The following is a 26865-nucleotide window of genomic DNA, read 5'->3' as shown; positions in this document are numbered from 1 at the left end:
TTCTCTTGTGAGCAATGGGAACCTCAGTACCTAATTTACTGGGCTCTTGTGAGTATAAACTGAGGATACAGCTTTCAAATGCTCAACATCTTGTTGATGTCTACCTTTTGAATTAGCCCCTGCTAATTCCTACTGGGTACGATGTCTCTGTTTTCTTTTGTCCCTCTGATGAATGTCCATCTACCTCCAAGGCAAAATTACACATCTCCCAGTGTATCAGCTGGGCTCAAGCCTAGTTCCTTTTCTCTCTAAACTGTGTCCCTTTAGTGTAGTAGATGCTGTCCAATTATTTTTTATTAAGATCATTTGTACATAGCTATGTGGCTGCTCACAAAGCCGAGAGGCTGTGGGGGAAGAAGTATTTGTCTGAGAGTCATAAAAAGAATAGCATTTTGCTAAGTGTGATATCTTATGGCTAGGTATACTTTGATAACCTTAAATAAATAAAAAATGAACAAATAACAACAAAACTCTTAAGCTAATGTTTCTCTCCTCCATGACCATTCTCCTTAACCTTGTAAAATTTACAACAAAATGAGATTTACAATGAAATTTTTGGAAAGGACCCCCAGACAAGAGCATGCGATTGAGCTGGAGTTAAGGCTATGTATGTGTGGAAACGTGTTTCCCCTCAGGTTGCTAAGGTCGAATTTTGGCAAGTGTTTAAGATAATCCTCACACGATGGGACTGACCTCAGTTCATGTGAATGGACTGAAATGGTCAGAGAGCTGATATCTGAGACTTCATCCTGCCTGAACCAACTAAGACTGGTGAGCACATGCTTTGAGAGTGACGCAATTCCAACATGGTTACGGAAGGGGCCGAGGATGCCTGCCGGTCAGGGCTGAGCTGGAACAGAGTTCTTTCAAGGGCCCGACTCTTTTAGCAGGTATGGTAGTTGATTTATTTGATCATGAGCTAAATATTTAGCATGGCAGTGTGGATCAGGTTAGTACGGGGCACTGGGAATACAGAGTCAAATGTAAGCTTATTAAAGCTGGGGCTGCCTGGGTAGGTTCCCCTGAGGAAGCGAAGGCGGCTGCCTGGAAGTGGGCTGCAGGCTGGGTGGCTGCCTGGGCTTAGTGGCTGTCGGAGAGGCCAGCGTGAGGGACAGTGTTCAGCAGCAGCTGCGAGTGCTGTCCTGGCAGGCAGTCTCATGTGGTTTCCCCTTGTCGGGGCAATCCCTGGGCTTGTCACATTATCTGTAGGCACCCCGAGGTACCTCCTGCTACACATACGGTTTCCTCTCATGCATCTTTCAACCTGGAGGATTTTCGGAGGTTTATACCATTAAAAGCAAGATCTCAGAAGCATGCCATAGGGACAAAAAAATTGCGTCTGGCCATATACTTTTTTATTCTGTAAACCCTTTGGGGAAGAGACCCATTTTATGTGTCATGTTCCGTGTAGAGCTTTACTTCTCGCGGCTGATGCTTTAGAAACCTGGGTCTATTTATTAACCTCAAACCAATATTCGGGAATGGGCACAGTCATCTACAATCAGGCAAGTGGGTCTGGATGTTGCCTACTCTAGTTGTCCCTCGGTATCTAAGGGGTTGGTTTCAGGACCCTGGTGGATGCTAAAATCAATGGTCACTCACATCCCTTACATAAGATGGTTTAGTATCATCAGAGAACCTGCTCACATCTTTCCACACTAAATCATCTGTAGATGGTGGCTGCCTAACAGGGTATAAATCCTGAGTGAACAGCTTCATACTGTATTGTTGGGGAATTGAGATAAACATAGTATGTGCATGTTCAGCATGGATGCAGCTTTTTTTTTTTTTTTTAACCCCCTGAATGTTTGTGATCCATGGTTGGTTGAAGCCACAGATGTGAGACTCATGGGCTTGAAGGGGCAAGTGTGTGCTCTCAAAACTGAAAGCAGATAGAGAGGGGATAAGGACTTTCTTTCTTTCTTTTTTTTTTTTTTTTTGGTGCCATGACCTCTTCCTGGCTGAGCTGCTGCAAGGCAGAAATGTGCTCATCTTCCTCAATGGCCAGAGGCTAGGGCTTTGCCTTCTGTGGAAGTGCTGGCTAACTGGAACACAGACATGAGCAACATGCTCAGACTGTGTAGTCACTGTCCTTGAAGCTCAGGCAATTAGGCCTCACTGACTGCTAGATGCAGTATCTGGAATCCAGACTACCATCCTACAAGGTCAGAGAAGTCACAGCACAGCCACCTGGTAGGCAGAGAATGGAAGGGCCACTAGGAGTCTTTCTCAGATCTGTCTTGCTGATTCAAGGAAGCTGCTGGAACTCATTTCTGTACTGCTACTTGTCCAAATTTTTTGGCCTGTCAGAAGCCTACCTGAGGGGACGGGATTCATTGCATGGGTTTCATTGTAGACAAAGCCAAGGAGAGGACGGAAGAGGTTTTGTATCTGAATGCTTCCTTCAGGCGAGCCAGGACTGGGGTGGCAGAGACGGTTATATGGGAACTTAGTCACATGTGACAGTCTAGGCTTTCAAAGGCAGGAGGCCATCTTGAGCCCCATCGTGAAGTTTGCCTCCTTGTTTCAGCAGGGAGTTAATGCCTCACTAAGCAGACTCCTGTGCATTGTAGAACGTTTAGTTAAGAGGCACTCAACACTGCCCATATGAAACCCAAGTAGTAATGTGTGATGTGTGGGTGGGGCTGACAGCTCACAGCTGACTTGATGCCTCCTGCATCTGTGGTGGGCAGAGCAGGAACTAGTTGCCTTGGCTTATGGACCGTAAGCTTTAGGCTTCTGAGTTTGTCTAGGAAAGAAGGAAAACCATGTTTGACAGATTAGTTAAGTAAGCCTGTGTCTATTGACAGAACAAAAAAGGAAGAAAAGATAGGCAAATACATTTTCCTTCGCTTCAAATGAGCTTCAAAGAGCACCACTGGTCTCAAGAATAATGTCTGCATAGTAAGGGGACCTGAGGTGGATATTTCATTGTGTGCCATTGTGGAGAGCTAAATGTTTGATTTCACAGAAAGCAGAAAGTAGATGAGTTTTGCCAGGGTACAACTCAGACCAGGGAACAAATAGCCAGAGGCAAATAGCCAGGAGTGTGTAAAGAGATTTTGTTGGATGAAGCACCCCACCCCAATCCAACCCACAGACAGCCAAGCCATTTAAGAGAGTAGCCTACCCAAGAGCCGTTTGTCCCCTTGACAGGTGTAATCTGGCTGAATCCTGGCTCAGGCCTCTTATCTTGGCTTCTTTTGTAGCTCTTCTGGGGAGACCCAAGTGAAGAATATTTTAAAAACAAAACAAAACAACAGCAACAACAAAACAGGACACTGGGCGCATGTTTGATCAGCTAAAGAAAACTTTGCTAAAACCTAACAAGTATGCTGGCATCCGTCGGGAATGAGTGGAGTCTGAAATGAAACAACAGATTAGGAAAGAGAAAGTCAATTCTACCCCTTTTCTCTCCCTCACCCATTTTGGTGGGTGTCACTTATGTGTGCTCACTAAATATTTCCATGTGGTCCTGTGAAATTTGAACTTATCTCTATTATGGTCAGAGGAATTTTGAAATTGCTTAGTTATGATATTAAATAACATGCTTTTTAAAACTATAATATTAAATAGAACATGTGATTGGTGTACAAGCTCTCACAAAGTTAGAATAACACATACTGTCAACAACCATAATAGTCATCCATGGACCACCTACTGAGAAAATCCAACATGGCCCCAGCTGGCCGGTGGATCTTGTTGGGATTCACGTGGACCTTGACTGGCATAGGTGAATGAACGATGATCACTTTGGACTTAGATGTGCATATTTGGGAGTAGAAGCTCAAAGCAGAACGCATTGTTGTAATTGGACAGTGTAAAGTTTCGTCACCAGATTAAGGTGCAATAAGATGCTGTCTACTGTGGGGAACCATGCCTCGCCACCCAGAAGGTCACGGAATGTTTAGTATCAGAACACACACATCTGTGCCTCCTTACACACATGGAATGGAATGCAAACCAAACCAAAACAAAAAAACAACAACAAAAACCAGATCTGCTGTCTGTTACAGGCAGACCTTCCTGGGTGTGTTTCTGTAACGGATTCAGCCAAGCCTTAGGCTCCGGAGCTGGATTTTAGCACATGAGTTTTGGTGGAAGGAAGTGAACAAAGACAGGAGGAATTGCTTACATCATAGAAGGAGTGAAGACTCACTTCTAACAAAGGACTAATTTAGTGACATTCAATGAACATGCAGGTTTAGTATAAAAAGATGCACAATCTCTCCATATCTTTGCCACAAATAGCGAATGGGTACATTCCTGAGTGGTTATTTTATTTTAAATTTCTTTGAGAATTTTTGAGTTTCACATAATGTATTTTGAGCATATTCACCCCAACTTTTCCCAGAACCCCCCAACATTGTGTCTTTTTTTTTAATTTTTATTTTTATTTTAAACTCTTCAAGACTAATTTGTGCCACCCAAATCCTCTCGACTGTCCTCTGCTGGACCTCACTTGGTTCACCAGGGGTCCATCCTTGGGGTCCATCCTTGGGGTCCATCCTTAGAGAATGCTGACTCTTCTTCTCCCAGTTGCTAACAACTACCAATTGCTCTATGGCTGATGGTGTGCGCAACTCCGCTTCCTGAGCTGGGGTTTGGTTTGGCTTGGGCTTTCACAGATTTGGGGCATGTTGTAAAAACCACACTGAAAACAGAGATTTAAAAAAAGAATCTGTTAAAATCTTCGTTCAGTTTCCACAAGGCAAGGTCAAAGTTTGTTTGTGATCCTGTACAGGTTAGGTTTTTTGTTTTTTTTTTTACAGTTTGGCATAAACTAGGGTCATCAGAGAAAAGTACGGCTCAGTTGAGAAAACGGTTCTAATCAGATTGGCCGGTAGGCAAGTGTGTGGAGACTTTTTTTTTCCTTCTTGGTTAATGATTGATGGGTGGGGTCCCAGCCCACTTTGCGAGGTGACACCCTAGGAAGGTAGTCTTGGGAGGCAGAAGAAAGGGAGCTGAAGGTGAGTCTGGAGAACAAGCTAGTAAGGAAGCAGCATTCTTCCACGGCTTCTCATTCACTTCCTGTCTCCCGTCTCTGGAGTTTCTGTCCCGGACTTCTCTCCCTGCTGCTTTTGGTTATCGTAGCAATAGAAAGCAAACGGGAACACGTCCTGAGGGTTAATGGATAAGAATGGAAGTGTGGACCTTAGTACTGTAACAGAATTGTCCTAGTAGGGGTCACGAAGACAGGGTATCTTGGTTTCATTTGCTTTCTTTCTTTGTTGTTTTGAGACAGGAACTCTGGTAGCTCAGGCAGGCCTCAAATAGCAAGAAGCAGACGATAACTTGAAATCCTAACCCTCCTGCCTCCACCTTCTAACTACTGGGAGTACCAGGTGTGTGTCCAGACAAACCATGTGCTTCCGTGCTAACATACTTTTTAAAATCAGAGTTGGAGGAAACTGTTTATGAAGTATGGCCATTTAAGCAGAATCGTTGACTAGTGGCAAACATCCTATATGCCACCTTTCAAAAAAACAAGGTAAGGCACAATTTATTTTTGCTAGCAAAATGTCTTGCTGACTGCCTATACAATTTCTAAGCTATTTCATGGACAGCATGGTAGAAATGGTGTGCATTTTCCATGGGGATGATCAAGCAGAGAGGATGAGGCCCATGATTCCTATTTTTCTTCCTTACTTCCCTCTTAGCCTCCCTCCTTTCTTACTTTTGGTTTTAAAATTTATTATTATTGACATTAATAATATATTTTATTATATCAATATTAATACCACATCATTTGTTATATGAACAGTAACGTTATATATAATATAATTGATATAATAGTAATATTATAGTAATTATTAATATTATAACATATAAATAATATATAATTATGTGATACACAAATAATTAATTATACACAATTATATATTATTTAATATACCATGTATAATTAATTAATATTAATTATAATACTATTGTTATTGTTTATTATATGAATATTATTATAATTATTTGTATGTGTGCATGTGCAGGCATGCACATACCATGATGTAAATGTTGGGGGCGGATGAAGAATTTGAGGAATCACTTCTTTCTTTTCACATGGGTTCTGGTAAAAAGGCTGTTAAGGGTTGCAAAGTAAGTACTTTGATCTGCTGTCTTAGTCACTGTTTTATTGCTGTTAAGAGACCATGACTAAGATGACTCTTACTCATGGCAGGAGCATGACAGAAGCATGGCCACACTCATGATGCTAGAGCAGAGTAGTTAAGAACTACATCCTGACCAGCAGGGAGAGAGAGAGAGAGAGAGGGAGAGGGAGAGGGAGAGAGAGCAGGCCTGGCATGGGCTTTTGAAACCAAAGCCAACCCCAGTGACACATGTCCTCCAACAAGGCCACACCTCCTCACCTTTCTCAAGCAGTACTACTCCCCAGTGATGGAGCACTCAAATATATACGTCTATGGGAGTCACGTTTATACAAACCACCACACCTTGAAACATCTTCCTCAATTTCCTTTTGGCTTTTTCAGAAACAAACAAACAAACAAACAAACAAACAAACAAACAACAAAAGCCTGTGGTGGTTTGAATAGATTTGGCCTCTGTAGACTCATGTGTTTGAATGCTTGCCTAATACAGAATGGCACTACTAGGTGTGGCCTTGTTGGAGTAGGGCGACCTTGTCGGAGGAAGTGTATTATGGTGGAGGCGGGCGTGAGGGTCTCATACAAGCTCACACCACCCCCAGGGTCACAGTCTCTTTCTTCTGCCTTCAGACCCAGATGTAGAACTCTCAGCAGCTCCTCCAGCCCACGTCTGCCTGCACAATGCCATGCCTCCTGTCATGACTCAATGGACTGATGGACTAAACCTCTGAAACTATAATCCAGCCCAAATTAAATGCTTTTCTTTATGAAGGTAACCTTGGTCATCTTATTTCTTCACAGTGATAAAACCTCAAGACAGATCTCATGTATTTCAAGGATGGTTTCAGACTCACAATGCAGCTGAGGATGGCCTTGAACTCCTGAGCCTTCCTGGGTGTATTTCCACAATGGAACCTCAAAGTTTGTAGGTTCTGAAATTGGATTTTATCAGGCAAATGTTATCTTGGGGCTTGTCTCATGCTAGCCAAGCCAACTGATAGGACAGTTAAGTGTTAAACCCTCCCCTCCCCTCCCCTCCCCTCCCCTCCCCTCCCCTCCCTCTGTGGTCAGGACTGTGGAAGTGTGTGCTGACAGCGGCTCTATCAGTCTTGGTTCTTGAATGATTGCGATAAACTGAGCAGAAGAGGAAGACACAAATAAAGACACTTGCTATTTAATCTACAAAGGGGACAGACGGGGACTATTTGTTACACATACAAGCTAGTTTATCCTGACACAATAAATTTGTTACTCTTGGCACAATTGGTAACTTCTAGACCCAAGCTTGTGAAAGAGAAGTAAAACTGAGTAAAAATAGGGCTTCCAGCTAATCTATGGGAAAATTGCAAAGATTTGTAATCCAACCAATCAGAATGTCTTTCTCTCCATCTTCAGGGCCCTGGCCCAGGCCACTCTTGCTCTAGATTTTCACAAAACCTTGCACTTTCCTCCTTATTTATCTTTGCCATTCCAACATCCTTCCTAAATCCAATCCCAGGATACTTTTTATAAAAAAAAAAACATGTTTTGGTTAACAATGCATTTGGAATTTCTTGTTAATCACTTAGTTATTTTTCTTTTGTAAGTAAATATTTATGTGTGTGTGTGCATACATGCACATCTGTTTGCCTGCATGCGCACCACACATGCGCAATGCCCACAGAGGCCAGAAAAGGGCACCGGATCTCCTACAGCGAGACTTAGAGGTGGGTATGAGCCACCTAATGTGGGTGCTAGGAATCAAACCAGGATCCTCTGTGAGAGGAGCAAGTGCTCTTACCTGATGAGCCATTTCTCTAGGCCCTTAATTAGTGGGTTGTTTTTTTTTTTTGTTTGTTTGTTTGTTGGTTGGTTGGTTGGTTGGTTTTTGTACTGAAGGATCAGAAATAGCTTGAGAATCACCGTCAACCATTTATCAAAGGTCCCCCTCTGAGTGGGTAGGTCGTGGTGTTTTGCACTGAAGAGGAGGGCAGGTGACAACACAATGTATTTATACATAAAGTATGTATCTGCAGGGGATAGTTCCATCCAGCCGTGCCGCCCTGACGGACTCTAAAGTATACCCTGACTTGTAATCCATTCTCTGGGAATCCGGTACATCTGAAGCTTGCTCAATCAGAAAGCCATTATGGCTAACAGGTCTCATTGCTCCGTAGTTTAACGGTAAGACTCCAGGCACATTCCTAAGAAGCCTCGGGATATTAAGAGCTAAATTAAAAATAATTATTGGGGATGTTTAGAGAGCAGGAACGTACACACCGTTGCTATAGCTGTGTCTGAGATGACCTTGGAGGTCGATGATTAAAGATGTGTGGCACTGTGAGAGGGCTGTGGAAACGTCAGGAGATGGTTTCAGAGTCTTTGGGGTATGTCCCTGACCAGCATAGTGTGTCCCCAGCGCTCCTTTCTCTCCTTGCTTCCTGACCATGAGGCAAGAAGATTGGCCGTGCCAACCTTCCCTCCTGGGGCTCTGCCTCACCTTGTGATCGGAGCTAATCGATCACAGGCCGAAACTTCCAGAACGTATCAAAGTAAATCTCTTCTTCCGTAGGGCTGTTATTTCCATCATTTGTTTAATAAAGGAAAAGCTAACATACTCACAGTTTTTTCCGTTTTATTGTTTTCCTTCCTCTCCCCCCCCCCCCCCGACAAGGTTCTCTGTGTAGCCTTGGCTGTCCTGGACTCACTTTGTAGAGCAGGCTGGTCTCAAACTCACAGCGATCTGCCTGCCTCTGCCTTCCAGAGTGCTGGGATTACAGGTGTGTGCCACGGTGCCCGAATCATACTCATAGTTTTTGAAAAGATGTTTCTTGTAGATATTTTCATAATAAAGACAAATCAGTTTATTTAGTAATAGAAGTCTGTAACCAAAATGGACAAAGGCAACCCCACAACTACAGAAGAAAGTCTGTGAAGCATAGAAGATGAACAATGAAATTAGTGGATTTATGAATCAGGAAAATAAATTTTTGCATAGCTCAAGGCTGCTGGCAATAAAAAGAGAGGTCAGATGGTACCTGGGCAATGGGCCACTAAAGCCAAGTGTGCCTATGGCTTCCTGTCTCTCTCTGGTAGTAGTATCTGATGGGATCCTTTGAAAACCAAGTATAACAAGTGTCATGATTTGAATGCACCCCCAGGCTTTATGTGCTAGGTGGAAACTCACCTCCGATCAAACCATGCCTAATGGAAAATCATGGGGTACCACCATCACGAGTGGATTAATGCTGTTATTATGGGATTGGACAACTTCAGGGCTGGAGAGATGGCTCAGCAATTCAGACTGCTTGCTGCTCTTACAGAGGACTGGAGTTCAGTTCCCAACACCCATGTTGGGCAGCTCACAAATATGATAAATCCAAGCACCAGGGGATCTGGTGCCTTCTAATCTTCAAAAGCACCTGAACATACTTATAAAGCCACACATTTTGATGAGAGTTTATTGGCAGTCAATGCTGCTGAAGAAGGGGGAATAATTTTTTCTCATAAATAACTTTACACCCATATTCATGAAAAAAAAAAAAACTCGACACGGAAGTAGAAGAGTGACTGCTAGAAAGAAGGGGTTAAAAGGTGATAGTAAGAGATGGGGATAAGATCAGATACACCAAATATTTCATCAAAATATGTCAGCCTGGCTGGGAGTGGTGGTACATGCCTTTTTAATTCCAAAACTCCGGAGGCAGAGACAGACAGATCTCTGTGAGTTCAAAGTCTACATAGTGAATTCCAGGCCAAGCAGGGCTGAGTGTAAGACCCTCATCTCAAACGACAACAACAAAACTTATTAAAAAAAAAAAAAAAACAACAACAACAACACCAAAACAACAGCAAATCTTGAGTGGTGTAGTTCGAGGAGTGGTCTTCTTGGGGTGACTTCTACTTCTGAACCAGTCAGCATAAGGGACATACATTGCTCAACAGGTCCCGAGCCACAGTTGAGTTGGAGCAAGGTGGCCGTAGAAAACAACGGTGCATTGTACTAGGTCTCTCGAAAAGGGAGAAGAAAGCACGTGGAATGGTTTCACCATAAGAAAATGGGCCAAGGGCCAGCTTAGCATGTCCAAGATGTGAGTTTGATCTCCAGCACCAGAGAGCGACAGAGCGAGAAAGAGAGAGATAGAGACAGACAGACAGACAGAGAGGTTTGAGGAGTTATATATGCTTATCTGTAACGTTACAAAGTGTAGGTATCAAGTATCATATGGTGCCCTACAAATATGTTTCCAGCTAAAAGTAAAAAATTAAAATGTAGAAAAGGCGAAGTGAGCAAAAAGAACATGCTTTTGGTCTTTCTACTGTGGAGTGCCAGTCTCCATTCAAACAGTGGCCTTTGAAAGAGCAAACTTCAAGGAAGGACGGACAGACAGTGCATGGCAAAGCCTGTCAGAACCGACGGCCTTGTCCAAAGAGAAAAAGTACTTGCCCTTTGTTAGAACTGAGTGCTCGGCACAGTGTGTCCATCCTATTTGGAAGTCTTCCCAAAAGCACTCACGAGCTATGTGATATCAAGTACTTCAGTTGACGGTGAGGAGGTGGGGGCTGGAAATGAGTTGCGGGGATGGGGGGTTGGGGGAGGGAGAGAGAAGGAAAAGGGGAGATGGGAGCAGAGTGGAGGGAAAGAGAACGGGAAAGGGAACAAAATGGAGTGAAATAATCATTTACATCCCCAAACAGCAGCAGTACAGTTAATGGTTAGACCTTCCTATTTTCCGGTACAGCAAACACAGTAGTTTAGAACCGCAGATGGTTTGTTCATGGGAAAGCCCTACTAAAACTTGGAAGAAGTTTACTTTCAACCAGAGCAAAAGGGGAGACAAGACAGGCTGGCTTGTGGCAGAAGGGAGCTTGTTTCAGAGGGTGGAAAAGCCTTGTCCAGCGCAGACAGAATCCTCCAGTCTTCTGGGGGCTTCTGGGTTTATCGGTTGCTATGGGAACCATTAATCTGCAGAAGGTCTAGGTGATTTGTGAGGAAGAGTTGCTCCTTGAAATACGTTTTGCCTCTGCTTCCGCCTACACAAGGCTCCACCCTTACAGCTGCAATGCCTCCTGCTGCTGGGGGCCACAGGTGCTACCCACTTCTGGTTGTGCCACAGATTAATCTACAAGGTCAGGATTGTTGCTGGGGAACTCCAGCAGACAAGGAATTCCAGTGGGTCCGAGACAAGTTGGTCTAAGTGTTGGCACGGCCCGGCTCACCTGTTGTGTGATTAAGTCATGAGCTGCCGCTTGTTGTCTTTGGGACGACGCCAGGCAGCATTTGTTCAAGGGAAGAACGGGGCTCTGTGTGCTCTGTGACTGTATCAATAGTCACGGGCAAACAGATTCCGGCGGACGAAAAGAATGGAAAGTGGGCGGTGGGGACAATGCAGCAGCTGTGTTGAAAGGTATCCCAGTCAAGACTGGGTTGGTGGCAAGGAACAAAAACCTCCTTAGCCTGGGTAGAGGTGGGATCTGGTGATGGCGTCGGGGGCTCCGAGGAAACACGAGAGGAAGGCAGGGCTGACATCATGGGAACTGGAGTCCTCCCCAGGAGCTCCTCACTCTCTGACCCTGCTCTCTCACCTCTTGGGTGTGTCAACCTCTTCTCTTTCTTGGCAGGCTGCTTCTTTCCAGGGCCTCTCTGCTATCACTTGGATTGGGGTTGCCATGGTCTCCCTCAACACAGTGTTAGGATCCTCCCCAGCAAGCTACCCAGTGTTCTCCAGTGACAGACCCAATGTTCCCAGGAAGGCCTTTCATAGTCTCTAGCAAGGCCCTCAATATTCTCCAGTGAGGCTCCTAATACTCTCTAGCGGGGCTTCAGTACTTGCCATCAAGATGGGCTCTTTTAGGTGTTCTTTAAAAATTGTGTGTGTGTGTGTGTGTTTAGGTGGTATGCTACAAGACAAATGTAGAGGTCGGAGGAGAACTTGTGGGGGTTCTGTTGGGTCTTCAGACATGGCAGCAAGCTCCTTCCCCTGCTGACTCATCTTGCGGGCCACATTTCAGGAAGTCTTAAGACTGTTACCCACTTGGCTCTAATCACCTGGAGCCAGCAAGAGTGGCCAGAGGGTGAGATTGGCATCTCTGGCTCATCTCCAGGGTAGGTTCTCCGAGAATGAGGAGGGTGGGAGTTAGCCCTGTCGGTGGAGGAAACGGCAGACATTTGTATGAGCATTGATAGCTGGCTTCAGTTATGGCATTGATGGGATCTATCCATATTGACTCTGGCTCCAGGGACACAGGGGTCTGCAGAGGTCAGGATAGGGCATTGGCTTAGAGCAGTAGTGGTATAGCCAGCAGCGCACTAAGGGGCCAACCACCTGATATGTGAAACAGCTGAGGAACTTAGGGGACAGGCAAGGTGAGAAGTTTGGGGGTTTTTGAGGGCAGATGCTTCCATAGGGGAGAGATAGCCACTGGAAAGGCAGTGATTAGATGTGGTGGGGCCTGGTTAGACTTGGGTGGGTTCTCCCTGCAGCCAAGCAGGGAGTGATGTAAGGCACTTTGGGAAGTGTCATTCTTGTGGATGGCAGTGGAGAGGGCCAGGTGGCTTATGGCTCACAAGCAGTGTTCTCGTCAAAGAAAAGGCTAGTTATACCCGCAATTACCACTGGCTGGTGGGAGGGAGAAAACCCTGAAGGAGGATTGTGGGGGCTGAGGGCGGGCAGGCAAGGGGTCTGCATCATGGAACGTGGACTCACAGTACAGAGAACAAGGAGGAGGTAGCACCAGAGGGATGATGGGTATAGGCAGCAGGGATGAGGTGGAACAACCTGTGCCTTGTAAAACACAGATAGCTAATGTCACAAAAGTGTGGGTGGAGAGAAAACAGAGGCACATCAGACCACATGCACACAAGCACACACACATCCACATCCATGTACAACCCCCCCCACACACACATATGCAGACACACATACAGACACAGGTCACTGTGTTTGAGGTGAGCTCAGGGATTCTGGGACAACGAGAATATCAGGTCTTATGTCAAAGGAGCACTTTTCCAAGGAGTTCAGAGCTTACGCACCGTGCACAGGAAGGTTTGAGGTTCTTTGAGGAGCTCGGATGTGACTGGGTTCTGATGGCCTATTTTGGTCAGGAGCCATTTCCCGGCTGTCTTGGAAGACAACTAGTTTCTGGTTTGCTTCTTTGCTTACGCCAAAATATTAAAGAATAAATTCTTTCTTGCTTTGACTAATTCCAAGGCTTAGTTAGACTTTTGAGAGCTGATCTTGTTTGTGGGGTTTGCTTCAGTAAAGGGCGCACGTGTGGGAGCTTTGGGCAAAATCTTTGAGAAGTGTAGTCGAAGGTTAGGAACTGACCTGTACAGGGGTGTTGAGAAGGTGTGTCTTAGAGTTCCTATTGCTGTGATAAAACCACACCCAAAAGCAACGTGGGTTTATTTGGCTTATACATCCTGAGTTACAATCCACTGAGGGAAGCCAAGGCAGGAACTGGGGGCAGGAACTGAAGCACAGTCTGTGGATGAATGCTGGGTGCTGGCTTGCTCAGCCTACCTTCTAATATACTCCAGAACCATCATCTGTCAAAAGGTAGCACCACCCACAGTGGATTGGGCCCTCCCACATCAGTCAATCAGATAATACTCTACAGACCTCCCTAAGAGCAAGTTTTACAGAGCCTTTTTTTTCCAATTGTGGTTCTTTTTTCTTAGATGATTCTAGCTTATGTCAAATTGACATAAAACCCAACCAAGACAGGGTGGTGGGCTAAGCTAGTTCCTGGTTAAGGAAGGTTAATAAAAAGAATGGTATGTGTATGTATGTGAGTGGTGTGTGTGTGTGTGTGTGTGTGTGTGTATGTTAGGGGTGGGCACAGGCTGACCCACTGTTGTGCCTGAGCTATAGCTGAACCCTAAACTCAGAGATTACTTCATGGGACTATCATGTGACAGGGCTATTAAAGTAACACAAACTGTTCTGATACTGTGACAGCATCAGATCTGTGAAACACTACTGGGATGTGACCTCCGTGAAAAAAAGGGTCGTTTCTCCAGAATCTCCCAGTGCTCAGATTATTGCATCTAATGCATCATGACATGGGGATTAGAGAAAGCCCTGAACAAACGAAGCCCTGAGCGAATGGGTGTTGTTTGACTTGACCATGGCCATATCAGTGCCAAAGTCTCAGACCTATGGGAAATTGGCAAAGCTTGCCTTCCATTTACTCACCATGAGGCTCAAAGGGATGGCAATGAACTCCTCTGGTCCAAGTGTGAATGTTGACAGTTTGTACAAAATTATTCACCATGCCCCATCCCCTACACACACACACACACACACGTAACCTGCAGACTATTCTCCTACAGAGAATGCTTCTCCACAGATTAGCTAACCCCACATCCTTGTTCAGATGTACATGATAACCGTCTCCTTATACAGATGTATATGTTAACCCTGTCTCCCTATTCAGATGTATATGATAACCCGTCTCCTTGTTTATCTGTGTACAACAATCCCACATTTCTGCTCCCCTGTGTATAATAAACAGAGACAGCTTCTGAGCTGCTGTGGCTTCTCCATCAGAGAGCCCAGTCCACCTGACCCCAGCTTCTCTGTCTGTTCCTGTATCTGGATTTTCTTCACCCCCACCCTCCCCAGTTAGATCGGGTCCCTGGAGCCGTGCAAGGAAGCAGCATCATGGTGGCCAGCAAACACTCGTGAGGTGAAGGAATCAACGATTGGTTCAAATATGTTGTTGAGATGACTGCTAATCATAGAAAAAAAAATGAGCAAGGTATGGTGGTGAATATTAGTAATCCCAGAAAGCTGAGGCAGGAGGATTGTAAGTTCTAGGATAGACTAGGGAGCCTCTGTCTCAAATACTTAACTGTCTGAGTCACTCCCTTACCCTAGGGAAAAACAGCAAAATAAAACCTAAAACGTAAATAAGCAATCTGAACAAAGGACATGATCAGAATAGCCACAGAAGAATTATAAGTGGTTAAAAAAAGTTTCAACTCGCACAGACTCAAAGAAATGGAAAATCTCGGAATGCTACGCCATTTTGATATGAGCATCCATGCCACGTAAGGTGGGGAAGGTCAAGAAAGGGTCGAGCTAACTCCAGTAGAATCGCTGAGGCGGCCTGTTAGGAATATGGGAAGTGGGAATATGAATAGTCATGACTTTGATAAAAAGCTACTTGTCAGAGCTTTAAAAGTTACCAAAAATGTACACATTAGTTGCTGCTGTAAGAGTCCGTTTCTAATTGTATGACTGAATCGTGGACTTAGCTAAACGTCATTATCTTGAGTATTCCATGACAGTGAGGTATTTGTGAAGGAGTGGGGGCATTTGGGGGGGGAGGGGAAATAGTGATTGTAAAAACCGTAAGGCGTATGATAGAAACTTCTTGTGTGTGCATGCGTGGTATATGCATTCGTGTTCCCATGTCGTGTGTGCATGTGTGTGCATGTGTGTGCATGCGTGGTATATGCATTCGTGTTCCCATGTCTTGTGTGCATGTGTGTGGTATGTACATGAATGTGTACAGCCTTGTAATCACGTACATGTAGTGGCCATGTGGTGATGTAGAGTGCTCTTCTCCACCACTCTCCGAGTTACTCCCTGTAGACAGGGTCTCTCATTGAGCTCGGTGGTTGTAGTTTTCAACTAAGCAGGAAGCCAGCAAGGTGCAGCGGTCCTCCTGTCTCTTCCTTCTGCTCAGGATTGGGGTAATAGGTTGCACATCGCCATACCTGCCTTTTTGTTGTTGTTTGTTTGTTTGTTTGTTTGTTTTTTGTTGAAGCGAGGTCTCTCTATGTAGCCCCGTCTGTTCTGGAACTCATTATGTAGACCAAGCTGGTCTTGAACTCACAGAGATCCGCCTGCCTCCGCCTCACAAGTGGTGGGATCACCCGAATTTTTAAAGTGTGTGTGTGTTAGACACCAAGGTCCTCATGCTGGCATAAGAAGCACTCTTGAATTAATAGCCTCCTTTATGATTATTATTATTATACACAGATAAATACACACTCTCATCTAGACGACCTACTGAGTCCAAACAGTGTTGCCCACATGTACCTGTGTTTAGGGCTGACCACTCAGGGTTAAAATCTTTTGGTGCTTATCCATGGAGAAAATGGAGTCTTCCTCCCTCAGCAGCTATTCAGAGCTAGTGGCTTTTCCCTGTCTGTTGTCGGTATGTCGTCGGCTGATGTGGTCCTGTGCAGGCAGCCATAGTTTTGAGAGTTTATAGGAATAGCATCCCTGCCGTGTCCAGAAGACACTCTCTCAGAGAAGTCATCCTGGTCCTCTGGCTCTTACAGTCTTTCCACTCTCCATGAGTTTCCCTGAGCCTCAGGAGCAGGGTCCTTGTTGTAGATGTCTCAATTGCTCAGACCCCCTTTTAAGACTGAGGTTTCTGCTACCAACATTTCCTCCTCAAAAAATTGAGGCGATAAATCTAGGAAATGTTCTGACAATGTAGTAGGTCTTGTGGGTTTTTTTTTGTTATTTTTATTCATTTTATTAATATCTTGACATAAGAGTAAAATAACTGAATCAAAACAAAACAAAACAACAACAACATCCCAGAAGAGCAGGTACAAAATTAAGAACATGCATCCTCAGGGCCAAGTTATTCCTACCATACTTTGCAATATTTAATCAAATTACTTTGGTCAGTGTCTGTACCTGGTGTGTGCCTGGCCTACGTGGTGTAGAGGTGCAGAGGCCAGAGGAGGGCATGGGCATCCTTCTGTATCCCTCTCTGCCTTATTTCTTTGAGGCAAGGTCTCTCACTGAACCTGGGGCTTGCAACATCTGTACAGGGCTGGCAGCCGTCAAGCCACAATCATCCTCTGTCTTCCCCCATCAGCGCTGGGTTACTGGTGTGCTAGGAACCATGTCTAGCTTTTCCTCCCTGTAGATGTCGGGACTCAAACTCTAGGCCACCCTTCCAGCCGAAGAGACTGTTCTGCTTTTAAAACACTCTAGTGAGCCTTTAGTTAACCCTAACAATCCAATCATATTAACAGTTTATAGTCGTTCTAAGGTCTTACTAAGCTTCAGTTAATTTTCTTCTGACGGGCAGCAGGAATATTCTGGGTGCCTGCTGTGAACAGACCTCCGGGCTGCAAATGTCACACACCTGTCAGCCATGAATGGTCTTTTCTTTCGTGAGCAGTTGTGGTGTCTTTGTACTTTGGGTTCTCTTTCCAGCACACTGTGAGTGAGTTCTCATCACAGCATCTGCTCTGCCAGCCAGTTCCTTGTAAGCAAATGTGGATAATGCTGTGAAGGCTCCAGAGGGTTAGTATCCAGACGGAGGTCCGATCTGGAAGGTCCCTCCTCCCAGACTCCTCCTTCCTTCCACCCTTCCTCACTGTTCCCATTCAGTGGTCAAGGCCTAATTAAAATCCCACAATGTGGTGATTTCCCAACCTCCAAACAAAGCAAAAAAATTTTTCTGCCTTATGCCACTTAATGCAACCAGACTGAGCCATTTAGAATATATGCTTTTTCTTTGTCACATAATATATGTTCAGTAAATGTCAAAAGTCGAAGTAGGAGGAAATGCCCAAATTGAGTAACAACACCAAATATACCAGACCCTGTATCTCAAGTTAGGAGATTAGGTTGGGGGAATGGTTGAAATATTGTCCATTTCAGGGGTAAAGACCTGGAGAAGACAGAGCGCCTTGTGGACCAGCTCTTGGCTTTTGCAGTTTGCTTCTGATTTCAGTTTTCTGGGTGCTTTTGAAAGTCCCCAGAAGTCATGCTGATGAGCCCAGAAAACCTTGCAGCAGTCTTTACTGGCCCATCGCAGAGAGGTCTTAGGCTCCGGGGTGGGGGGCATGGGGGATACCCTCTTGCCTGCTGAGTGCTTCCACTGTCTTGAACACAGACAACTAGGTAAACAACCCAGGGGCTCATTGCCTTATTCCTTCCCCAGGAGGTTTGAGCTCCCTTCCCTCCCCCGCCCTTTTTTTTGAGACAATTTCTCTGGGTAGCCCTGGCTGTCCTGCACTCCCTTTGTAGACCAGGTTGGCCTGGAATTCACAGAGATTTGCCTAACTCTGCCTTTGACTCCTGGGATTAAAGGCTTGAGCCACCACTGCCAGACAACACTCTTCCCTCCTCCCCCTCCCCCCATCCCACAACTCTTGATGCTTCTTCCTCACTGGAGACAAAAATAGAATGTGCTCAGCACAACATCCCACCAGCACAGCAGACCTTTCAGGGACCAATACCAAACTTTCTAAGAGGTGTGAAGCCAAGCTTAGTATCCGGAGCCATGCTCATCCTCATGACAACATTTAGAGTTTCTGCTGCTGTGTGCCGGGCATTCTCGCTGGGGCCTGGCATCCAGTGATGGGCTGAGTGTGAGAAATAGATTATCGTGGTCCACTTTCAGTATGGGGTGTGCTCAGAGTTCATTAACGTTATGGCTACCCAGGAGGCTAGGGCCCCTCCCTCCCCTAGCTCACGTCTGGTGTTTACTCGTCCTAGACTCTGAGAGTTGGAAAGTTACAGGTTGTTTGCTGGTGACTGAGCCCATGATCAGAGCCAGTCCCCAGTCCTGAATTATTCACTAGATAAGGCTGTGTGTCATAAACCAATGAGATGGAGCAATTGCGGCAGGAGCAAACCCTGACCTAGAAACAGAGGATGGGAATTTCCTATGATGGGCAGGTGGGGGATACTTTAAGAATCACAGTCCTGTGCCAATCAACATGCTGACCATCTTTGCCCGACCCCATGGTGGTGTCCCTCTCTGCAGAATGGTATAGTAAAACTGCTTCATTTTCACCAGTCTTTTGAATTTGTTATTGCACTATTCCCCACACAAGGACACATGTTCCCTGGCCCCAAGGCTTCCAGGCCAGAAGGGGAGGTCAGAAGGTGCTCAAGAAGGCTAGCTCAACTCCTAGCCGGGTGACACATTCTGTTAAGGAGCTGTGGAGGGGGGACAGCAAGAGCACAAGGAGGATGCTGGGACAGGACGGGGGTGGTAGACTGTCTGTGCCTCTGACCCCTTAGGCTGCTGACTTAGGACAGACAGGCCATAGTGACAGAGACAGCCCCTGAGAGGAGCTGGTGAGCGTTGAAGGAGGAAGCAGTCCAGAGAAGAAGAAATGGCATGCAGAATGTTCTAGCCTCTGCCCACATGGTAAGACGGACCACTGGGCTCAGCTGGCTTTCTGTCTCGTCTGTCTGGCTTATTCTGTTTTCCTTTGTGGGAGAATTTGACTCTCCTTCCCTTTTCTCCACATATCTGCAGGTGCATCATACATGGACGGACACACGCATGCATGCACGTGCGCGCACATACACACACACACATACACACACACACACACACACACACACACACACACACTCAGACACAGCACGTCCCATGTGGGGACAGACTGCATTTCCGCTTTCAGCTGTGGCTTCTGAGGCAGCTGCTGTGTCACTTCTGCCTCATGAAGCTTTATCCCTGTGCAAATACAGAAAGCAAGCTAGAAGGTGGCTAGGAGAGCATGGAGTTCAAGCACCTAGAAGGGAGGAGGGCGCTACCATCTTCCTGGTAATGATGCCTCAAAGCTATTTGCTGGGTTTGGCTTCAAGCTGGCTTACTGGGTGTGGTCTGATTTTGGATGGGTCAAGCTGCTAGGAAAAGGGTATGATGGCTTGAAGATGAAGAAATGGAGGGAAATAAAACTCAACTGAACGAGTCTGGGAAAGAAACTTAATTCAGTTGCAAAATGCTGGAGAAAGCCAAGATACTTAATAAAATACAATCTTGTAAAAAAAAAAAAAAAAAAGCGAAACTATGTATACTCAAGTGGCAAAGATCAATTTCCTTCCTTTGTGGATTTCATGGCTCAGGCAGAGGAGGAGTTAAACTGCACTCATGCCAGGAAGTAACAGAGCAAAAGTCACCCCGGCTATTGCTTGGAACAAGTTCTGCGGAACCAGTTACCATTTCTCAAGTGCTCTGAAAGTGAGCCAAGCGCAGCTTGCAGAAGTGGTGGCCGGCTCAGCAGCAGCATGGGCTGTTCTCACCTCGGGCAGACTGCCGAGCAGCTTTTACAGTTATCTCTTTAATTGGCATCTCGTTTGCTTTTATTTTAAGCAAAGCCTTTTGGTGCAAAGTGCACTGAACTATCAGGGTGTTTGTCCCGTCAGACCACAGCAAAGTGTCCTAAGTTCTGGAGGCATCAGATTTCATCCCCGAAAGCGGAGGCAATTAAGTCAGGGCCCTTTAACCCGCCTTCCTAATTCAAGACTCTGCTCGAGACAGAGGGCTGGCAAACTGCTGTCCAGACTGGACCAATCCTGTCAAAGCTGAGCGTAACTTTCACATCTCTCAATGGTTAAAAAATTAAATAAATTTAAGAACAAAGTCTTATTTTTTGATTCTTGAAAATGATCTGACTTCAAATAAAGTTTTATTGGAATACCACTGTTTACATCCACTTGCTTATTGTCTATAGCTGTCTCTCCAGTGAATGGAGTTGCTGAGTGGTTGCAACAGTCCGCACAGCCTGCAGAATGACTCTCTGCTGCCTTAGAGGGAAAGCATGCTGATTTCGGGTGGCCCCACCACAGCTCTTCATTTCCTGCATCTCTGAGAACATCCTTACCTCACTGAACTACTGGTAAGAGTGAAACGAGACCGTGGACATAAAAGCCCCAGGTTTTAGAGTTCAAACCAGGGCCTTGAGTGCTCTAGGCATGTGCTCACATTTCCAATCCTATAAAAAGATTTTGAGAAACCTAAAGACATACGCACATATTCTTAATTCAACTGTCTTGAGAAAGACTATCTGGTGTACAAATATCTAGATGTTAGGTGTTGCTGGGCAGAGAAAGAAAAGAAAAACGAAAGCAAACCCTTCCTGTGAAATTGTACACAAATAAGTTCAGTTTTTCTTCATCAGGTTTAGAAACACAATGCATGGCTGCAGATGTGTGAAATTAAATACATCTGGAGGGGAGGAAAATAGCAACATGCTTGCATGTGCCTTGACTATTTAAACTGCTTCTGCAATTCTGTTTATCTTTTGAAAGATTTATTTATTTTTATTTTATGTGTCTGGATGCTTTGCTTGTGTGTGTGTGTGTGTGTGTGTGTGTGTGTATACGCACCACATTCCTGCAGTGCCCACTGAGGCCAGCAGAGGATGTTAGATCTCTGGGAACTGGCCATGCACATGGTTGTGAGGTGCCATTAGGGTGCTGGGACTCAGACCTGGGGTCCTCTGGAAGAGCACCCACTGCTCTTAGCTGCTGATCCATCTCTCCAGCCATGAAATTCTATTTTAAAATAAATCAGGGCAAAGGAATCACCCCGACTTTTTTCAACATTAATGTTTCAAAAAGTTTTCAATTTCTTCCCCCATCTCCACTTCCTGTTTTTTAAACTCCAGAGTAAATGTATATCTGCCATGGACAGGAACTGGTTGTCCATGTACATCCTATTAAAAATCAATACCAAGCAATTGGAAGATCCAGAGTCAAGTATTAGACATAAAACAGAAAGCTTATATAGTGGTGCATGGCTTTAATCCCAGCACTTGGAAGGCAAAGGCAGGTGGATCTTTGAGAGCGTAAGGCCAGCCTGGTCTACATGGTTAGTTCCAAAACATCCAGAGCTACAGGGAGACCTTGTCTCAAAATCAGAAAAAAAATATATATATATATATATATACACATATATATATATATAAATGAAACTAAATAGAATCTTTAGAAAAATTGTATTACCGTGGTTTATATTTTCACAGCAATAATATTTGAATAACTTGTCAATATCAATTAGCTCATCTTTTTGAATATGTTTAATAAGAAAAGCAAAATTCTTCTCTTTTAAAATTTAACTTATTCAGAAAGTTGAAGATTATGAACCTTTAAAACGAAGTTATATCATAAGAGGCATGGATCTCCTCCTCCTCACTTTCTCCTTCTGGACTAAAACTTACTATGTAGACCAGGCTGACCCCAAACTCAAAGAGATCTCCCTGACTCTGCCTCCTTAGTGTTGGGATGAAAGGTGTGCCCTACCATGACTGGTCTAGAACTTGCATTTTGTTTGTTTTTTCTTTTTAGTTGTTTGATGCAAGGTTTCTCTCTGCAGCTCAGGCTGTCCTGGAACTCTCTCTGTAGATCAGACTGGCCTTGTACTCACAGAAATCCACCTGGGACTAAAGCTGGGACATTAGTGTCCCATGTGCCACCACTGCCCGTAGAACTTGGATTCTGAGTTCATTTTTCTAATCGTGACTGTTGAGAAAGCTCTTGGATCAAGCCAAACCATTGTCCCCTGGTGCACTGCTGGAAACAGTCATGTTCTTACCTCGTGTTAAGAGGTTGGGTTCACCTGGTGGAGATTGACACATGGGTGGTTTCACTATGAATTGCTGTCAGATGTCCCTAGAAAGAACAGAGATCCTGTTTCTTCTCCTGAGGTGCAGAACAACATGGAGCCTGGAAACGTGAACGCCCGGAAGGCGGGAACATCCAGCCAAGCTGGTAATGGGGCTCCTGGGACAGCCATGAGACAGCCATGAGGTGGATAAGCCATTGCATCTTCACTGCTCATCATCAAAGGAGGATGACAACACATCTACAGATCTTCCAACATTGGTGGACTCTGCCTGAGGCCTTCCATGAAAAGGGGCCAGTACCATGTATGGTGCGAAGGACTCTTCCAATAAACGCCAACCATTTTTACTGGTATCACCAGGTAGAACAACAACAACAACGAAAAAGAAAACGAATACATTTTTTTTTCAGTTCTGGGGTTGCTACGTGCATGGTCTATCAGTGAGCTCCACCCCCAGGCCCCAAACACACATTCCTTGATGGCAGAAGGAAGATGAGCAGTAACTGTCTTTTTATTTCCTACAAACCCTGAATCAAGGGGTGAACATCAGCTGTCCTGCTCACTCATTTATGATGGATGGAAATGCCTGGAAAATAGATAAACCTATTATCCATTTTAAGTCAGCATTGAAAGCTTTAGGCCAAGTCAGCTCTTTAGTCTTTGATGGGTTTTGTTTTTACATTAACATCCATCCAACGAAAGGAGGAAGCACGCATTGGTCACTGATGTGTCAGGAGTGGCCAATAAACAGTGATAGAGGATCTTTTGTCTCCTTGCAATCAACAGTGAAACTCCTCCTCACCAATGTGCTCGATAAACAACATCTGGAGTCATCTTTCTCCAGAAGGGCTCATTTCGTGATGTCTGTTAAAAGTGCTCTTTCTTTCTCTCTCTCTTTCCCTCTCTCTCTCCTTCCTTTTTTCCCTTTCTCTCTCTTAAAGCATAGTAACTGGTGGGTTCCTTGTGTGGGGCTCTGATTTCTAATGGCTTTCTTCCTGACTCAGGGATTCAGTTATCTATAAATTTAATTCTCTACATTAAAAGGGAGGTTGACTTAGGGGCAGGGTGTTGGGTATTTGAATTTGTGGGTGCAGGGCACAGATTTGGAGAAACTGCTGTGTGTGAATGAATCCTGGGCAAGAGAGGAAGACTTTTAAAAGATGAGTTGTATTTAAGGAATGGGCACTCCCTCGTGGTGCTTTTATCTCAAGTGGTAAAGAATGAAAGAGAGCTTTGGGTGTTGGACTGGCTTTTATTGGACACTACAGTGGATGTAGAAGACCACTGCTCTGAGCATCTGTCTGAACCTCCATGCCTGGATCAGCACATGATGTGCCGAATTTCAGTACTTACTGAAAGAATTGCCGTAATCTTGTTTCTGGGCGACGGGCCTCCAAATGTGTGTACTTCAATGCAGGGGTTCTTCAAATCTTTTTAACAGCGGATCGGTCATGGTCATCTCTCTTGACCTTTCCCTCTTGTCTCAGTCCCGTTGGGTTGTATAGCAAAAATCCCTTGGGTCATAGTGGCTTAAAATGTTTTATTCATATACTGTGTGTGTGGTGAGTGTGCACGCATGTATACGCACATGTGGAGGTCAAAGGATGACTTGGAGGAGTCAGTTATCTCCTTCCAACTTTTGGGACCTGAGGCTTGAACTCATCTCACCTGGCTTTGATGCTAGCATCTCTACCCACTGAGCAATTTTGTAGGCCTAGGTTGCCTAACTTTTTGTAGCAATTACTGGTCTGAGAGGTTCAAGATCGAGGCCCTGGCAGTTAAGCTGTGTGTAGGGGCCACTTCCTGGTTCATGGATCACACCTCCTTGCTGTCCTTGCACCCATGGGCAAAGAGGCACTCTTTCATAAGGACAGTGGTCCATTCATGAAGGCTCCACCCTTATGACATAATTGCTTGTCAAAGGTTACACTTCCCACAAGATTTGGGATTTCAGTGTACCAGTTTTGTAGGTGACTCAGGCCACAAACTTTCCCCTCCTCTCCCTAAACTCACATTCCAGAAGCATCTCCACATGTCTGTAGAAACCATGTCTCTCACTGTCCCCAGGCTACTTTACAGGTTCTGGCCTTGTTTCCTCATTACCTAGCAGGGGTCACAGTGGCACTGGAAAGTTAAAAGATGGCATTTGGATAAAGGGCAGTGAATATGGAGCTGAAGAGATAGCTCACTGGTTAGGAGCATGTGCTGCTCTTGCAGAGAAGCTGGGACTCCGTTTCCAGGACATACATGTTGGCTCACAAGTATCTATAACTCCAGTTCCGTAGGATCCAACATCCCCTCTGTCCTTCTTTGGCACTTTACATATGTGGCACACAGTCATACATGCAGGCAGAAAAACCCATACAACTTTTAGAAAAAGAAAAGAAAACTTAGAAAAAACCCTAATGAATATACACAATCTCCATGATTTAGGGGGAAAAAAAGTGGAGGAAGATAGAAATGTGATAGTCTGTGTGCAAGCTATAATGTGGAGGAGAATGCCATCTGCTGCAGGGGACAGCTGGCCTTGGTTGGTCATCACCATGAGTGAAAGTAAGAGGGGAGTCGCAGCTCTCGTAAGGAGTGCTTTGCCACACTGACACAGCCACCTGGAAACTCGGCCAGGCACAGTTCCAGGGCTATGGAGACATCCTCTTGTGCATTGTCAGTGTGTGAGCAACCGTGAGCTCTCTTTTGAGCATGCGTGTTGAGTATGCACCTGTGTTGTTGTGGGTGCCTAGTCCTGGGGATGACGGCTGGGACAGGCTTAAAGAGGCCAGTGTCTTTGGGATGAGTCAGTCATATAAGAACATAAGTCACAGTCCCCAGGAATTTAAATACAGCCGGTTGAAGAAGCGCTGATCAGGACCTGTTGTGCTTTAGGCATGTGTTCCAAATGTCCAGTTTGCTGAAAACTTACTTCCCACCCCTACAATAATAGGATCTGTAGTTAGAGATGGAGCCTCGGGAAAATGATTGGGATTAAATGAGGTTGTGACGGCTTTTCATTTTGGAGACCGGTATAGCCCTGGCTGTACTTGATCTAACAATGTACAACGGGATTGATGGCCTCAAACTCACAGAGATCCTTTGTCTCTGCCTCTCAAGGCACGTGCCACACACCCAACCCACGGTGGCTTTCTAGTAGAGAAGACAGACCTGAGATAGCACACTTAGCTTTGACCGTCTGATTCCTTCAATGGTGATAAGATGCGGCAAAATGGCCCCAAGATGCCGAACAGATACTGACATGACCCTGTGGACATCTCAGCTAAGTAAACCTTACAGTTGGTTATGGAGTCTGCAGCATAAAACGGATTGTAGTAGGTCACCGGGGTGGGCCTTGATGAGTACCTGGAGACTCAAGTGCTAGGACAAGCATCCTATATCATATTGCTTCTTATAATGACTTTAAAACTACTTCAATGATCTAACCCTAGGGGCCAGTGAGACGGCTCAGTGGTTAAGAGTGCTGCCTACTTTTCAGAGGACCTGGGTTTGATTTCCAGCACCCACCGGGCCACTCACCAACACCCAAAACTCCAATTTCAGGGGGTCTCATGCCCTCTTCTGGTTTCTTTGGGCACTGCATGAATGCATTACATAGACCTACATGTAGTCAAAACACTCGTATTCATAAAAATGTTTTTTTTTTTTAAATTTAAAAATATCGGATCATATACATTTAAGTTCTTAAAGTCTTTTGAAGGAGACAGAAGAAAAAAAAAAGATATGACCAGATGGGAATAGATATGACCCTTAGTTTCTTAGAATTGTGTTCTATTTGGTAATATGTATGAGGTACTGTGCAAAGAAGTGGGATTATCTAATTAAGGTCTAGTTTCTATCCTAGAGGACTCAGTGTTCAACTGAGGACATACAGACCTACTTAAAGTACCAGGGCATGAAGGCCCACATGCAATATATTCGTCTACTGTAGTCTACTGCAGGAAAAGTTCCAAGACCCCAAGCGGGTAAGTGGATGCCAGAAGGTGTGGGTAGCCCCATCTCCATAAATACAGGTTTTCACTAAAGCTCAGCATAAATTGGTCACAGAAATTGGTCACAAAATACAGAAGGCAAAACTGAGGGTGAGGAGTGTTTGAAGCAAGTGCTACCTGGTGTGTGTGTGTGTGTGTGTGTGTGTGTGTGTGGTCCCAGGCTGAAGAGAAAGACAGCTGGGGTTAGAGGAGAATGGATCAGGGTGTGAAAGATGGGTCAAACACGTGAAAGGTCTTGGGTTGCTGGCTGGCAACAAGTCGCCAAATGTCCAGGCTGGGGAGAAGTAAAGGAGAGTTCTCCTTGACTAGATCCTTGGAGCCTGGAATTGCCAACTGGGAACTTGAAATTCACCCTGACAGTCAAGAGCAGGGGTGAGGAGTGATCAGATTCTGTGTTTCAGTGTTCACAGTATTCTGGAGAGGGGATGAAAACA

General features: G+C 45.0%; 1 long non-coding RNA gene across 4 annotated transcripts; it reads left to right on the top strand.

The window, feature by feature from the left end:
- The first annotated feature begins 765 nt into the window (after window positions 1–765).
- Window positions 766–23390, top strand: LOC110546339 (uncharacterized). 4 transcript variants are annotated; one of them, XR_009587643.1, is made up of 6 exons: window positions 876–890; window positions 4773–4843; window positions 5242–5491; window positions 6735–6876; window positions 20539–20703; window positions 22182–23390. It is a non-coding gene; the product is annotated as an uncharacterized LOC110546339 (long non-coding RNA). The 4 variants fall into 4 exon arrangements; XR_002476295.2 differs by lacking the exon at window positions 4773–4843 and having other exon boundaries at window positions 766–890; window positions 5246–5491; window positions 22182–23380; XR_002476296.2 differs by lacking the exon at window positions 4773–4843 and having other exon boundaries at window positions 824–890; window positions 22182–23382.
- Window positions 23391–26865: the final 3475 nt, after the last annotated feature.

The sequence above is a fragment of the Meriones unguiculatus genome, chromosome 19 (assembly GCF_030254825.1).
Source record: "Meriones unguiculatus strain TT.TT164.6M chromosome 19, Bangor_MerUng_6.1, whole genome shotgun sequence".
Classification (NCBI taxonomy): Eukaryota; Metazoa; Chordata; class Mammalia; order Rodentia; family Muridae; genus Meriones; species Meriones unguiculatus.
The sequence above is the reverse complement of the archived record's forward strand: the minus strand, read 5'-3'. Positions and strand labels throughout refer to the sequence as shown.